The sequence below is a fragment of the Pan troglodytes genome, chromosome 2 (assembly GCF_028858775.2).
Source record: "Pan troglodytes isolate AG18354 chromosome 2, NHGRI_mPanTro3-v2.0_pri, whole genome shotgun sequence".
In the NCBI taxonomy this organism is placed as follows: Eukaryota; Metazoa; Chordata; class Mammalia; order Primates; family Hominidae; genus Pan; species Pan troglodytes.
Window position 1 is genome coordinate 49,254,125 of NC_086015.1, and position 14,365 is coordinate 49,268,489.

General features: G+C 44.5%; 1 non-coding gene across 1 annotated transcript; it reads right to left on the reverse strand.

The window, feature by feature from the left end:
- Window positions 1-12,992: 12,992 nt before the first annotated feature.
- Window positions 12,993-13,204, reverse strand: LOC112208899 (small nucleolar RNA U3). Its single transcript, XR_002943441.2, has one exon. It is a non-coding gene; the product is annotated as a small nucleolar RNA U3 (small nucleolar RNA).
- Window positions 13,205-14,365: the final 1,161 nt, after the last annotated feature.

A 14,365-nucleotide genomic window follows, 5' to 3' on the forward strand; every position in this document is an offset into this window, starting at 1 on the left:
GAAACCCCATTTCTACTAGAAATAGAAAAAATTATCCGGGTGTGGTGGCATGCACCTGGAATCCCAGCTACTCGGGAGGCTGAGGCAGGAGAATCGCTTGAACCCGGGAGGTGGATGTTGCAGTGAGCTGAGATCACACCATTGCACTCCAGCTTGGGCAACAAAAGCGAAACTCCGTCTCAAAAAAAAAAAAATTTTTCAGGGTGATTTTTGTGCCATTTTAGAACGAGGGTGTTTGGGAACTATAGGAAGCTGAAAATACTTTTAGTGAGGTTTTTTTTTTTTTTTTTCCATATTCAAAGCTACTTCAGAGCACAACTGCTTTAAAATGTCACTTCTGGGCCTTCAGCTATGTTACCTCCAAGAGGGCTAATTTGCAAGGTGCCTTTCCTAGATGCCAGACAGGAAATGTAAGCCAAGTACAGGAGTGTTTGGACTCGTGGTGACCATCTTTCATGTCGTGTGATCATCTGTCTGGCACTGTGTAGGCTGGAAACAAGGTGAGAAGCAGCCAGCAGTTAGTGGTGTTTCATATTTGGAAGTAGCAAACTCCACCTAGGATGTCCTGCTATCTGGGTATGACTTGCTAAAATGTCATTGTGTCCATTTGTGCATGAGACCAAGCATGCTGTGTGGGCCCAGGTGGGCTGGTCCAAACTGCACACCCCACCCTAGATTGTCTGCCTGACCCCTGGAGGGTGGGCCATGCAGCCGGAGGATGCCTTTCCCTACATCCATGGTGGGAAAGGTAGGTGCTGGGCGGGCCTAGAGGGGGCAAGGGTGATGGGCAGGAGGCAGTGCTAGGTAGGAAGGTGTCACCAGCTAGATGGGAATCTATTCTTGGGACTCTCTCATGGATCAACCTGGGGGCCCCACCTAAGTCTTTCAATGTGCTGGTCTCAACTTGTCCTTTTAGATTTTATTAAAATCACCTCAAAAATCTGTCCCTTGGCTGATAGACACACAAATATCTCTCATGTATCTCTGGGTATTCTGGGCACTCACATCTCTCTTGACTGCCTCTGGCCATGGCTCCTGCTGCTGCTGGGCCCCCAGTCTCCGCCGTATGCCGCTGTATTTTCCCACAGACTAGCCTGCCAACCGACTCAGCCCCAGTCTTTTCTTACCCCTAAAGTTCCACCAGCCCAAGGCTTTGGGTGGAGCAAACTTCCAGACCCAATTCAGAGCCTGGAGACCTCACAAGGATGTCTTTGTCCTCATCCTGGGCCGGATCCTTTACACACTCATGCTACTCCTTGTGCTTTAAAAGTGAAGCATGGCTGGGCACAGTGGCTCACGCCTGTAATCCCAGCACTTTGGGAGGCTGAGGCGGGCAGATCACGAGGTCAGGAGATCGAGACCATCCTGGCCAACATGGTGAAACCCCATCTCTACTGAAATACAAAAAAAAAAAGAAAATTAGCCAGGCATGGTGGTGCGCCCTGTAGTCCCCAGCCACTTGGAGGCTGAGGCAGGGGAATCGCTTGAACCTGGGATGCAGAGGTTGCAGTGAGCCGAGATCATGCCACTGCACTCCAGCCTGGTGATAGAGTGAGACTCCATCAAAAAAAAAAAAGCAGCATACATCCCACTCCTGGCCCAATTCCCCTCCTCATCCAGCATCTCCTCACCCCTCAGAGACCTCTGAGACTCCACCCGCCAGGGCAACACTGCCAGTGCCAAGACCTCCAGGTTGAAAGAGAGAGCGGGGAAATCAATTGCAGGGGGATATTTCACCCCTCTGTGTTTCTCAATGTTATGGCTTCAGCATTAAAATCAAATAGCCAGAGATAAGATTCTGCAGGCATAAGCCAATTATATGCATATTTCAGGCAAATCATATGCAAATAACACATGTGACTCTGCCCTGGATTGAGTCTGCTCAGATGTGTCTCTTAGAAGCAGGCTAATAGAGATAATTGGTAAAGTGCATTTAAGGTGTGGGGGCCACAGGGGCAAGAGGGGAGAATGGCGAATTCTTAAACCCCAACTGCAGGCCAGGAAGTTTTACATATGTCATGTGTTCAATTAGCACTTACTCAGTGGCTGCTGTGTGTCCAGAATGGTAATAGGGATAGTGAGATAAATGAAAAGCTGTGCACCCCACCGGAACTCTCAGATGAGTCGGGACACAAACACGATGACAAGTACAGGATGCTGTGGGGCATGCACAGACCATCTGTCTAAATCACACTGGGGCATCCAGAAAGCTTCCTGGAGGCGGCGATGCCTGAGCTGTGTTTTGAAGGATAAGTAGGAGATGTTAAATTAAACAAGGGGAAAGGAAAAAATAAAAAAATAAAAATAAATTTAAAAAATAAATAAGGGGAAAGGTGTTGTAGGCTGCCTGGCATATTAAGTGGATCAGCATGGTGCTGGGAGGGGTGCATGCACCAGGTAGGGGAAATGAGGGGAGAGGGGGTTGGTGAGATACAGGGGCTGGATCATTAGGGGATCAGCATGGAGCTGGGAAGGTGGAGCTTCATCCTGAAAAGTGAGCATGTAAGCAGGAGAATAATGAGATAAGGAGATGCTTCTGGAAGCTCTCAGACTGCAACATGGTCCATGGGCTGGAGCAGGTCCAGGTGGGGCAAAGAAGCCAGGCAGGAGGGCTTAGACCAAGCAATAGTGGGAGAGACCAGGAGGTGGAAATCGTCGGGAAGTTATTTAGGATCTCAGAGTAGTAGGACTCTCTGATCAGTCAGTTGTGGAGGGTGATGGTGAAGAGGAATCCTGTATGATTAGCAGGTTTGGAGCTTGGGAGGTGGACATTGGACCATGGGAAGAAGGCAAGTGAGAGAGCAATTTTATTTTGGACACATTTGGTGTGAGGAGCTGGAGGGTATCCCAGAAGCCATATCCAAGATATATGACGCCTCACACTGCCTTGGGTCACATTCTCCAAAAGCAAGTATTTTATTTGAATGTAAGTATTTTATGATGGAAGTGCTCCCAGGAGAAACCTAGAAGGGAGTGGGGAAAGCAGGACCAGGAAGGGGAGGAAGCCAAGCAGAGTGAGACCTCAGCAGCCCTGTAGAGGGTGGCTTCATCCTGATTCCACAGGGAGCACTGGATGGAAGTTACACCTCGGAATTTGTCCCCACTCTAAGCCAGGGGACTCGGCTCTCCTACTCCCACTCCTGTCTGTTATGAGCCTGGGGCTGCCCTGGGTAAGGATGGGGAGGAAATTAGCAGGCACTTCAAGGTCTCAGAGTATGTGGCTTGAGAATGGTCCTCCCATGTCCATCTCCCAAAAAGACTGGCAAGTGTGGTTATTGGAAGCAAAAGCCCACTGAAGGCGGAGAGGGGTATGCAGAAATAGCAAAAGCCACCTGAGGGCATCTGGGCAGGGCACCAGAGTGTCTGCTGGCCACATGGAATCCCGGACCCTCAACATTGATCTGCAAAGTAGGTGCATCTGTGCTTTGCAGACAAGGGCATCAAGTTCAGAGAGGTTAAGTGACTTGCCCCCAGTCACACAGATAGAAAGAGGTGGTGAGCCTTGGAACCCAGGGCCTTTAGATTTTCCACGCTGCCTATGCATCTCACAGCTGCTAGTTAATTAAAAGAGCGTCATCGTCAAGGGCTAACACCACACCAGCCTCATCCATGTGATAATGGCTTTGTTCCAAGCAACCCTGGAGCCATTTTCCTTCTTAGGTTGCAGGCGAGGAAGCAGAGGTGCAGAGAGTCACCCAGCCAGGGCCAAGAAACTGGGATTTGAATCTGGGTCCATCTGAGTCCCAATCTCATCCCTAGGTTGAAATCCATTGCCCTGGGCCTTCTATCTCGAGGCACCATCCCAGCAATTGCCCAGACTGTGTCTTGCCCAGACACATTTTGAAAGACTGTCTTGGAAAATGTGTGGGGAAAGGTCAGGTAAAATTTTTAGGTTTCTTGGGGGTCACTTAATGTCCTTTGGCAAGAAGGTAGAAAAATCCAGACCTGGATCCAGGCCTCTGGGTTGTGCAGATTGCCGTGGCCTCCTCCCTGGCCCAACTCCATAGAGAGAGGGCTGGGTTCTGCCAGTTCTGTTGCTAGTGGTTTCTGAAAGGGTAATTTGGCAAACAATGCTGAGAAGCTGGTTGTGGCAATACATTACCATGTTTAAAGAAATTATTTTTATCGCTGTCTGTATTCTGAGGCTCTGAAGAACGCAGCAACCAAAGACAGGTTGCGTAGACGTTCTGTTTGTGTGGGCCAAGGGTGAAGGCACAGATGAAGGAGTGTGTGTGTGTGTGTGTGTGTGTGTGTGTGTGTGTGTGTGTTTGTGTTCGAATTCCTGCCTGCTTCTCAGCTGGATAAAATGTATTATGCAGGCACTAGGTCTTTCCACCCTAGGAAGTGTTCATAGGAGTTTGAAATGCTACATCTTCTTTGGAGAAATGCCTGTCCAGGATGTTGCAGAGGAACTGACATCAGTGAAAAGATGGGCACATCAAAAGACATTTCAGAGACCATGGTGGGCCTGGACCTAAGGGATACTTGACAAGGAGTCTGAGGCCTTCCCCAGATATCCTCCCATGGCTGGCAGGGAAAGGCCTTATCATATGTCCAGCTGAGGGAGAGATGGAAGCATCCCCCATGTTTGAGAAGAACACATTACAGAGAACTTTGACTTACATGACTGACACAATTTTATTTTATTTTATTTTATTTTATTTTAACTTTTTGAGACAGAGTTTCACTCTTGTTGCAAGGCTGGAGTGCAGCCTGGCAACCTCCACCTCCCGGGTTCAAGCAATTCTCCCACCTCAGCCTCCCAAGTAGCTGGAATTACAGGCGTGCACCACCAAGCCCAGCTAATTTTTGTATTTTTAGTAGAGATGGGGTTTCACTATGTTGGCCAGGCTGATCTCCAACTCCAGACCTCAGGTGATCCACCCACCTCAGCCTCCCAAAGTGTTGGGATTACAGGTGTGAGCCACCACGCCTGGCCTACTGACACAAATTTTAAGCTTTTGATTAAAGCTAACATTCTCAGAACTTTACACACCCATGCAGCCAGCACCCAGATAAAGAAAACAGAATATGACCAGCTCCCCAGTAAGTCTCCTCCTGCCTCCTTCCAGCTGCTCCCCTATCAGGGCAACCCACTCCTGACTTTTAACAACAGAGGTCAGCTTTGCCTGCTTTTGTGCATTCTATAAAAGGAATCATACAGACTGATAGAGGTTGGATGTTTATCTCCTCCAAATCTCATGCTGAAATGTGATGCCCAGTGTTGGAGTTGAGGCCTAGTGGGAGGTGTTTGGGTCGTGGGGGTGGACCCCTCATGGATAGCTTGGTCCCCTCCCTGAGGAAATGAGGGAGTTCTCATTCTATTACTTCATGTGAGATCTGATTGTTAAAAAGAGTCTGGGACCTCCCACCTTTCTCTTGCTCTCTCTCTCACCCTGTGACACACCAGCTCCATTTCCCTTCTGCCATGACTAAAAGTATCTGAGGCCTCCCCAGAAGCAGATGCTGTTACCTTTCTTCTTGCACAGCCTGCAGAACCATGAACGAAATAAATGCCTTTTCTTTATAAATTACCCAGCCTCAGGTATTCCTTTACAGCAACAGAAAATGGACGAATACACAGACACATTTTGAAAGGGTAATTGGAAACAGCCCTTGTAATGCAGATCAGAAGTTTACTGTCTGGGATACTCATTATTTAACGGAATGTTTTGGTAAAGTCTTTTGTAATTGGATTAACTGTCCCTGGACCCAACCTTTGTGCATATGAAGTTCTCTTAAAACATCTTTCGGGACTAGGGAGTCATTTGGGCTACTGGAAATTTACCCACATTGAAGGCAGAGCAGCTGGGAGGAATCACCAACCCTAGCACTGAGTTTCCATTAAACAGGACCATCTTGCATATTCTTTTGTTTTAGATCACTGGTTCACAGCCTTGGCTGCACATGGGCATCTCCTGGGGAGCCTTAAAGAATACTGATTGGAGGGGCTGGGGGATTCCCACCCTTCGAGGTTCTGATGGTTTGACTTAAATCATTTTGGCCTTCCTGGCCTTAGAGTTCACCTGCAGGGTTATGTAACCAGGTAGAGAAGTTTCTGGCATTAGAGAGGCCTCGTTGGTGCTGTTAAGAAGGAGAAACCAAATGATGCACTTGCTACCGAGATGTTGAGTCATGCCCAGATCCAGGGCAAACATCACTTCTCTAATCTCTCTGATGACAGCCCAGGCCCCACTGGACCTGAAATTGTTAGGGTGATGATGGGGGTGGGGATGAGGAAGAGAAGAAGGATCAAATGGAAGGAAAGTGTGTGGCCTTGGGAAAGTTGTTTAATATTCCCCAAACAATTAAGGCCTCAATTTTTTAATCTATAAAACTGGGGACAATAATAATACCAAATCCATAGGTTTTCCAGGAGTATAAATGAGGAGAAGAATGTAAGCCGTTTAGCACAGCAATGGGCACATTGTAAGTGCTCGACAAAATCTCATGATTATCATCATTATCACCATCGTTAGAGGTTGTCACAGAAGAAGTATTTGTGACTTTTATAATCCTCAATTAAAATGTGCCCATTTGAGCTTGGCCAGAGAAGTAGCAAGTGACATCACCCAATATGTTTTGAGCCAGAAGGGCCTCTCTTTTCTGAAAACGATTCCAGGGGCCATGATTATAAAAACAAGTTCCTAAGACTAACAGGTTGTAATGGTGAGAGCATCTTGCAAACTAGGTCTAGGTCTGCTTGAAAACACAGGGTAAGGGAAGAGGAAATGTTGGATGACTCCATGCTGGCCTGCTCAAGGCTTGAAAATCAGAGGCAGAGGAATTGTTCCCAAGAAAAATTATAGTTCTCTTTTGTCAATATCATGAAATGTAATGGATTTGAGCCAGAACTCAGGATTTTGTAAAACTGAGAAAAGAAGAAGAAAAATTTCCCAACAGCTGGAAATTTAAATAACCACGGCTCCAAGCACTCCATTTTCTTGAATTTTGATGAACTCCAGGTAAGGTAGATCAAGGATAAAGATAGTTTAATAGGGAAGTCAAGGTTACCCAGTGACACTCCAGGCTGGAATGTGGAAGGAAAATTTAAACCCAACCAAATGGCAGGCATCAGCTGATGACATGACCAATAGGCTGATGTCCAATATTAGCTGGATGATGTCCCAAAACCATTTCCTTTGAGACTGTGATTGTTCATCTCATAGTGTTTACATTTTGCAGGATTTTAAAAGAATAACCAATCCTTTCATTTGATAGTCAGAGGTGCCCTGTATGTGGCGTCCAGAGTAGTACTGTTCCTATTTAATAGCCATATTGTAGAACATACATTCATGTTTTTTCTTTTTTCCTTTTGAACAAAACCTCAGTTTTGCTTACATATCTATTTCTGCCTCATGTGACTCAGAAGGTAACCTTATCTCCAGCTCGAAGGGTAGATCCTGATTTGATAACTCCAACCCTTCCCAATGATTAGACATGGACGTTTAGACATGGATTTGTGACTCAAATTAGGCCAGTGAGAAGTGAGAGGAAGTTTGTTGGATGTCTCCAAGAAAGTTGCCTTTGCGCCTAAGAAAGAGTCAGCCTGGAAATTTCTGTGTCTGAAAGTGACTCCTGGAACTACTTCTATGACTTTGCTAGTAACCTGGTAATAAAACCAGTTGAGAAAAACAGAGTGGAGCAATGGAAAGAACCTGGATCCTCGATGACCATTTAAGCTACGGAGTATACTGAATGCCACCCAACCTCTGGACCTCCGGGTATGTGAAGGCATAATTTTCTGGATTGCTTGGAGTTTTCTGTTACTTGTGGCCCAAAGCATCCTACATGCTTTAGAGTATTCTGGGATTCAGGGGTTAAGTGAATTGCTTATGTCACCCAGACAGTAAGCAGTAGAGAATAGACTGAAACCTTTACTTCTCCACACCTTGTTCAGCTCTCTGCGTTCCTCTGTCCCAGAGTGACAGTTTTACTTTCCTGAAATTAATCATAGGATATACCATCATTGAACTGAAAGTTTGCATCTCATTCTTGCTCTGGCCAGTTAATAAAACAAAGCCAATAATAATCCCTGGCCTATAGCACAGACAGAACTTTCACGTCCCCACTGAAACCAAGCACAAGTCCCACATTTGGACAGAAGCTGAGGTCCTGGCTGTCTCCCAGATTTCAAATCTCTGTGATCTCACTGCCTCTGCCATGTCTGCTGAAATGCCTGTCTCATACCTTTTCTCAGCCTAAGTATCATATATTCCAATTTTCAATTGTTCTAACCCATGCAGAATTGGCCCATCTTTGCTTTGTACATCACTGTAGTGTCTTCATGCATTTATCTCATCCTAGGATGTAGTATTGCATGGTGATATTTCTCAGCTGTCGTATAAGGACGCTTTCATCTAGACAACAGTGGTTTAAATAATTAGGGAATTTGTCTCTTCTCTTAATGAGAAGTCCAGAGGTTAGTACTTCCAGGGCTAATTCACCTGCCCCATCCTGTATCAAGGACCCTGGCCCTTTCCTTCCTTGTGTATTCCTTGCCATGCTTTGTATATTGGCCACGTTTCTACTCATCACCTAAAGGAGGCTGCCATTGCCCCAAGCATCATGTCATCACACCATGAGGTCCAGGGCAAGAAAAGAAAGGAGGAAAAAATCCTCTTTTCTCTCTTTTATTTTTCAGAGAACATAATCTCTCTTCAAAGCTACCCAATAATGTACCTAAGGTCACAGAACTGGTAAAATAGTGGGGCCAGGATTTAAGTGTGGACAGTCTGACTCTAGACTGTCCCATAGAAATATAGTGCAAGCCATATGTGGAATTTTAATTTTTTGGCAGCCACGTTTAAAAAGCAAAAGGAAGCAGGTGAAATTAATATATTTAACTGAATATATCCATAAGATTTTTGCACATGTGATCAATATTCAAGTTGTTAATGAGATATTTTACATTTTTTCATACTAAATCTTTGAAATCCACCTCCCGGGTTCAAGCAATTCTCCTGCCTCAGCCTCCTGAGTAGCTGGGACTATAGGTGTGCACCACCACACCCAGCTAATTTTTGTATTTTTTAGTACAGACAGGGTTTCACCATGTTGGCCAGGATGGTCTCGATCTCTTGACCTCGTGATTCGCCCTCCTCAGCCTCCCAAAGTGCTGGGATTACAGGCATGAGCCACCATGCCTGGCCAAGTAGTAGTTTTTTACATTTACATTTAAGCTAATTAAGATTAAAATTAAATAGTCATTTCCTCGGTCACACTAGCCATATTTTGAGTTCTCAGAAGCCACATTTTGGCCAGTGGCTACTACTGCGTTGGAAAGCATACTTCTACAACCTTGATGTTTAAGCTCATTTTTAATCAAATTCCCCGTAACCAAGGACACAGTACTGTGTTAGCAAGTGACCACCTCTATTTAGATGGCGCACAAAATCTACCGCTACAAGACTGGAGACCTGCCTTATAGTTGTTTCCCTGTTTCCAGTTAGCTGTGTGACCTCAAGGGAGTCACTCTAATTCTCTGGGCCTCTATTTATTCATTTGTCAAAGAGGGACTATTCTCTCAAACATCTCCTCCAGCTCTCAAATGCTGTATTATTTCTCTCTTCTAAAAGAGGAAAGAATGAGGGCATTGGTAAAGCCCTGGGCCTGAAGGTACACACACAAGCTGTCTTCAATAAAATCTGTAAAGAGTGGAATATGTTGCCACTCTTTAGCACCTGCCAACGTGCTGTGGCAATCTGGAGGCGCTCGGTGCTCTCTCCTTTTATGCAGTACTAAGGATCCAGCTAATTCTGTCTCCAGAATCCCCAGAATAAAGACAAAGGGAAGCATTGTCCGAGCTCCGAATTTCAGGTTTTTCCTTCTTATACACTGCATTTTAAACAAGGAAAGGCCTACACAGAGATGGAAACCCCCGTATTACGTTTCTGCAATGGTTTTGTGCCCCTGGCTTCCTGGAGTGGGCTGTGTTCTTTCAGTATAAAAGAAAGGACCTTTCTACTCTCCTGGACACCCGTCTTCTTAGACTGTTTAGACTGTGTGATCGTGACTTACAGTCAGAAAGGGGCTTTTGGCTTATTGGATAGCATAAAATCTCTATTCTATTTTAGCTGCAGAGCTGTGAAAGGATGACCAGGGTAGTCAAGTCAAAGTCAAAATACCCATGGAGGCCCAAGGACCAGCAATCCAGATAATAATTGGGTTTGGCCACGGCTTGCCTGTCAAACGGAGGACTTGAGGTATCAGTGGGGTTAAACTTTAGGGCTCTGTGGGAAGGTCCCAGTTCTCAAAAACAATTCCCTCACTCCTGTGACCTTTTATTATTAGAGGTTCACTTCTTTGGGGTCTATAAGTTAGGCAGAGTGGAAATAGCTTCTTTTACCCACAAATGAGAGGTTCTAGTCTTAAGCTTGATTTGAGAAAAGAGGATAATAAGAAATTGAATGGGAGAAGATGCTAGGAGGAGGCAGGAGGACCCAAAAGCACACTAAAGGAAGATGCTAAAGATTGTCAGCCACTTTATATTACGCTAATACCATACCGGAGCTTATAAGATCAGGAAATACACAAAAAGTTTGTTACCAGTTATGCTCTGCTTAAAGGAAAGACAGGCTAAAAGGAAGCAGAAATGTGTGGTTTCGTTTCCTCATTTCTTCAGCCAGCATGGGAATTGGAAGGAAGGTGATTACTTATTTACTCATTCATCTCTTCACCCATTAATTGTAGTAGAGAGCTTTCAAAGATGGCCGTCAATTCCCGCCCTCCCATACATGCCTGCCATTCCTTTCATCAAGAGCTGGGGCTTATTTTCCCCTCTACTTGACTCTGCACTGGCCGGTGACTTGCTTTGACCCCTAGAATGTGGTGGAAGGGATGCTACACGGGTTCCAGGCCCAGCCTTGGGGAGGTTGCACCATGCTGTAAACAAGCTTGAGCTACACTATTGGATGCTGAGAGGCCAGTGGAGAAGGGAGAGGCCGTGTGCAGGAGCTCGAGGGGCCAGACTTAGGAGCAAAGCCTCTGAGGCCCCCCCTCAGCCAGCCACTGTCTAAGTGCGGGTGAGTGAGTGATCCCCAGCCAACGCCATGTGAAACACAAAAACTGCCCAGCTTGTAACACTCCAAATTCATGACCCACAGAATCATAAAGAACGTAAATTGTTGTGGTGTTAAGCCACTACATTGTGGGATGGTTTCTCATCCAGACATAAACAAATGAACATTTACTGTATGTTTTTGGCAGCTATATTTAAAGGGATTCCTTTTTATTCCAGTTTTCTAAACTAGATTTTTAATCATAAAATATTGTTGACATTGGTTAAATGACTTTTTGCCTTTATTGAAATGATCATGTGATTACTTTTCTTCTTTAGTTCATTAATCTTTAATTTGTTCAGAAAAAAAATTTTTTTTTTTTTGAGTCAGAGTTTCACTCTTGTTGCCTGGTCTGGAGTGCAATGGCGTGATCTCGGCTCACTGCAACCTCCACCGACCGGGTTCAAGAGATTCTCCTGACTCAGCCTCCAAGTAGCTGGGATTACAGGCATGCACCACAACACCCAGCTAATTTTGTATTTTTAGTAGAGACGTGGTTTCTCCATTTTGGTCAGGCTGGTCTCAAACTCCCGACCTCAGGTGATCTGCCTGCCTCGGCCTCCCAAAGTGTAGAAATTACAGGCGTGAGCCACTGTGCCTGGCCTTGTTCTGCATTTTTTATAGTTTTTCAGTGGGAGTCCTTGCATATCTTTCATTAAATTTATTCCTAAATATTTAATGTTTTTGATGCTTTTATAAACAGAATATATTTAAAAATTTTTCTAATTGTCTATAACAGTATAGTTGAATAAAAGTGATTTTTGTATATGATTTTGTATTCTGTGACTGCTAAATTCAGCTACTAGTTTTAGTCATTTTATAAAAATCCTCAAGATTTTCTGTATACACAATTATATTGTCTACAAATAGAGATGGTTTTACTTCTTTCTGTCCAATATTTTTAGGTTTTATTTATTTTTCTAACTTTGTTGAACTTGCTATGACCTCTAGGGAAATGGTGAATAAAAGTGGTAAGAGCAGACATCCCTGCCTTGTTCCTGCTCTTAGGGGAAAGCATTCATTCTTTCATCATTACATATAATGTTAGCTTTAAGTGTTTCATAGGTGCTCTTTATAAGGTTAAGAAAGTTGCCTTCTAGTCATAATTTACCAGAAGTTTTTACTATGAATGAGTGTTGAATTTGTCAAATACTTTTTCTTCATTCATGATCTGATCGTGTTTCCTCCTTTCCTCTGTGAATGGGATGCATTACTACGTAGTTGGCCACCCCCAAGATGGTCTCCTGTAATCCCCTCCTCCTGGTATTCATGCCTCTGTGTAATTCCCTCTCCTTGAGAATGACCTGAACTTACTGACCCATTTATAACAAATACAATGTGGCTGGGATGGTGGCATGTCACTCTTGAGATTTAAGTTATAAAAAGACTGTGGCTTCCATTTTGTGTGACTTCCTTTACTCATTTGCTCTGAGGAGAGTCAGCCGCCATGTCGTGAGCTGCACTGTGGAGAGGTCCACGTGGCGTGGAATTGAGGGAGGCCTTTGGCCAGAAACCAGAAAAGAACTGAGGGCTTCAGTCCAACAGCCACAAGGAACTGGATCTTGCCAACAGCAAGATGCAGTGATCTTGGAAGCCGACCCTCCCACAGTGTAGTCTTCAGACGAGACCACCACCTCAGCTTACACTTGGCAGCCTCATGACAGACCCTGTGCCGGATAACCCAGTTAAATATCACTTGGATTTCTTGCCCACAGAAACAGTGAGACAATAAATGTTTATTGCTTTAGGATGCCAAATTTTGAAGATGATTTCTTTATATGGCAATAGATAACTAATAAGTACATTGGTTAACTTTTTCACGTGAAATAAATCTTGCACTTGGCCATGATATGTTGTCCTTTTACACATTGTTAGATTTGATTTACCAATTTTTAAAAAAAATCTTTTCTTTTTTTTTTAAATAAAATGGGAACCACTCAAACTGTGTCCTTTCCCTCTTACGCTCCCAGAGGAAGAGAATGATCATCAATGGCAAATGACAGTTGCAGTGAAACAACACCAAGAGCCGGCTTCACAGTCAAGAGAGAATGCTGCGCCTCCTCCTCGTGGTTTCCAGTGTTCTACACATCTAAAAAAACTTCTCTAGTAACAACCTATGGAATGATCCCTGAAAGTATACAATTTTGTGGTGGTGGGCAGGGGGGCGGAGTTTTGTTCTTGTTGCCCAGGCTGGAGAGAAGTGGCGCTATCTTGGCTCACTGCAACCTCTACCCCCTGGGTTCAAGTGATTCTCCTGCCTCAGCCTCCCAAGTAGCTGGAATTACAGGCACCTGCCACCACACCCGGCTAATTTTTTGTATTTCTAGTAGAGAGGGGGTTTCACCATGTTGGCCAGGCTGGTCTTGAACTTCTGACCTCAGGTGATCCACCCACCTTGGCCTCCCGAAGTGCTGGGATTACAGGCATGAGCCACTGCACCCAGCTGATATACCAATTTTTAAAAAAGGATTTTCTGTCTAGGTTCATGATGGCTATCAGTCTGCATTTTTTTTAATGTCTCTGTCAGGTTTTGATGTTGGGGATATACTAGCCTCATAAAATGAAATCCCTTCTCCTCTATTTTTTGAAAGAGTTTATGTAAGATTCACATTATTGCTTCCCTACTTTTTTTTTTTTTTCTTGAGACAGGGTCTTGCTCTGTCACCCAGATTGGAGTGCAGTGGCATGTTCGTGGCTCACTGCAGCCTCAGCCTCCTGGGCTTAAGCAGTCCTCCAGCCTCAACCTTTCAAGTATCTAGAACTGCAGATACATACCACTACACACCGCTAATTTAAAAAAAAAAAACAAAAAAAACAAAAAAAAAAACCTTTTTTGTAAAGACAAGGTCTTGTTATGTTTAGCCCAGACTGGTCTCACAATCCTGGCCTCAAGTGATCCTCCTGCCTCAGCCTTCCAAAGTGCTGGGATTACAGGCATGAATCACCACGCTGGCTCTCTTTAAATTTTTGGTAGAATTCACCAGTGAGCCTGGAATTTTCTTTGTGGTAGCTTTTAAAAAATTCATAAATTCAATCCTTTTATAGATACAAGGCTATTTATATTTCGTTTTTTTTCTTAGGTCACTTTTTTTTCCTTCTCTAGCTTTAAAGACCAAAAGAAAAAATATATATGGGCGGATTATCTATTGTAAGGCCATCATGGCATAACAGGAGTGCCCAAAGCTGCTGAGCATACTAGGACTGTGCACCTTCAAAGGAGTGTGTTATGTAGAAATGCATTTGCAGAAAAAAGTTCAAGGAACCAAGATGGTGGGGAAAGACAGCATGGATGAGAGAGTGGTGTT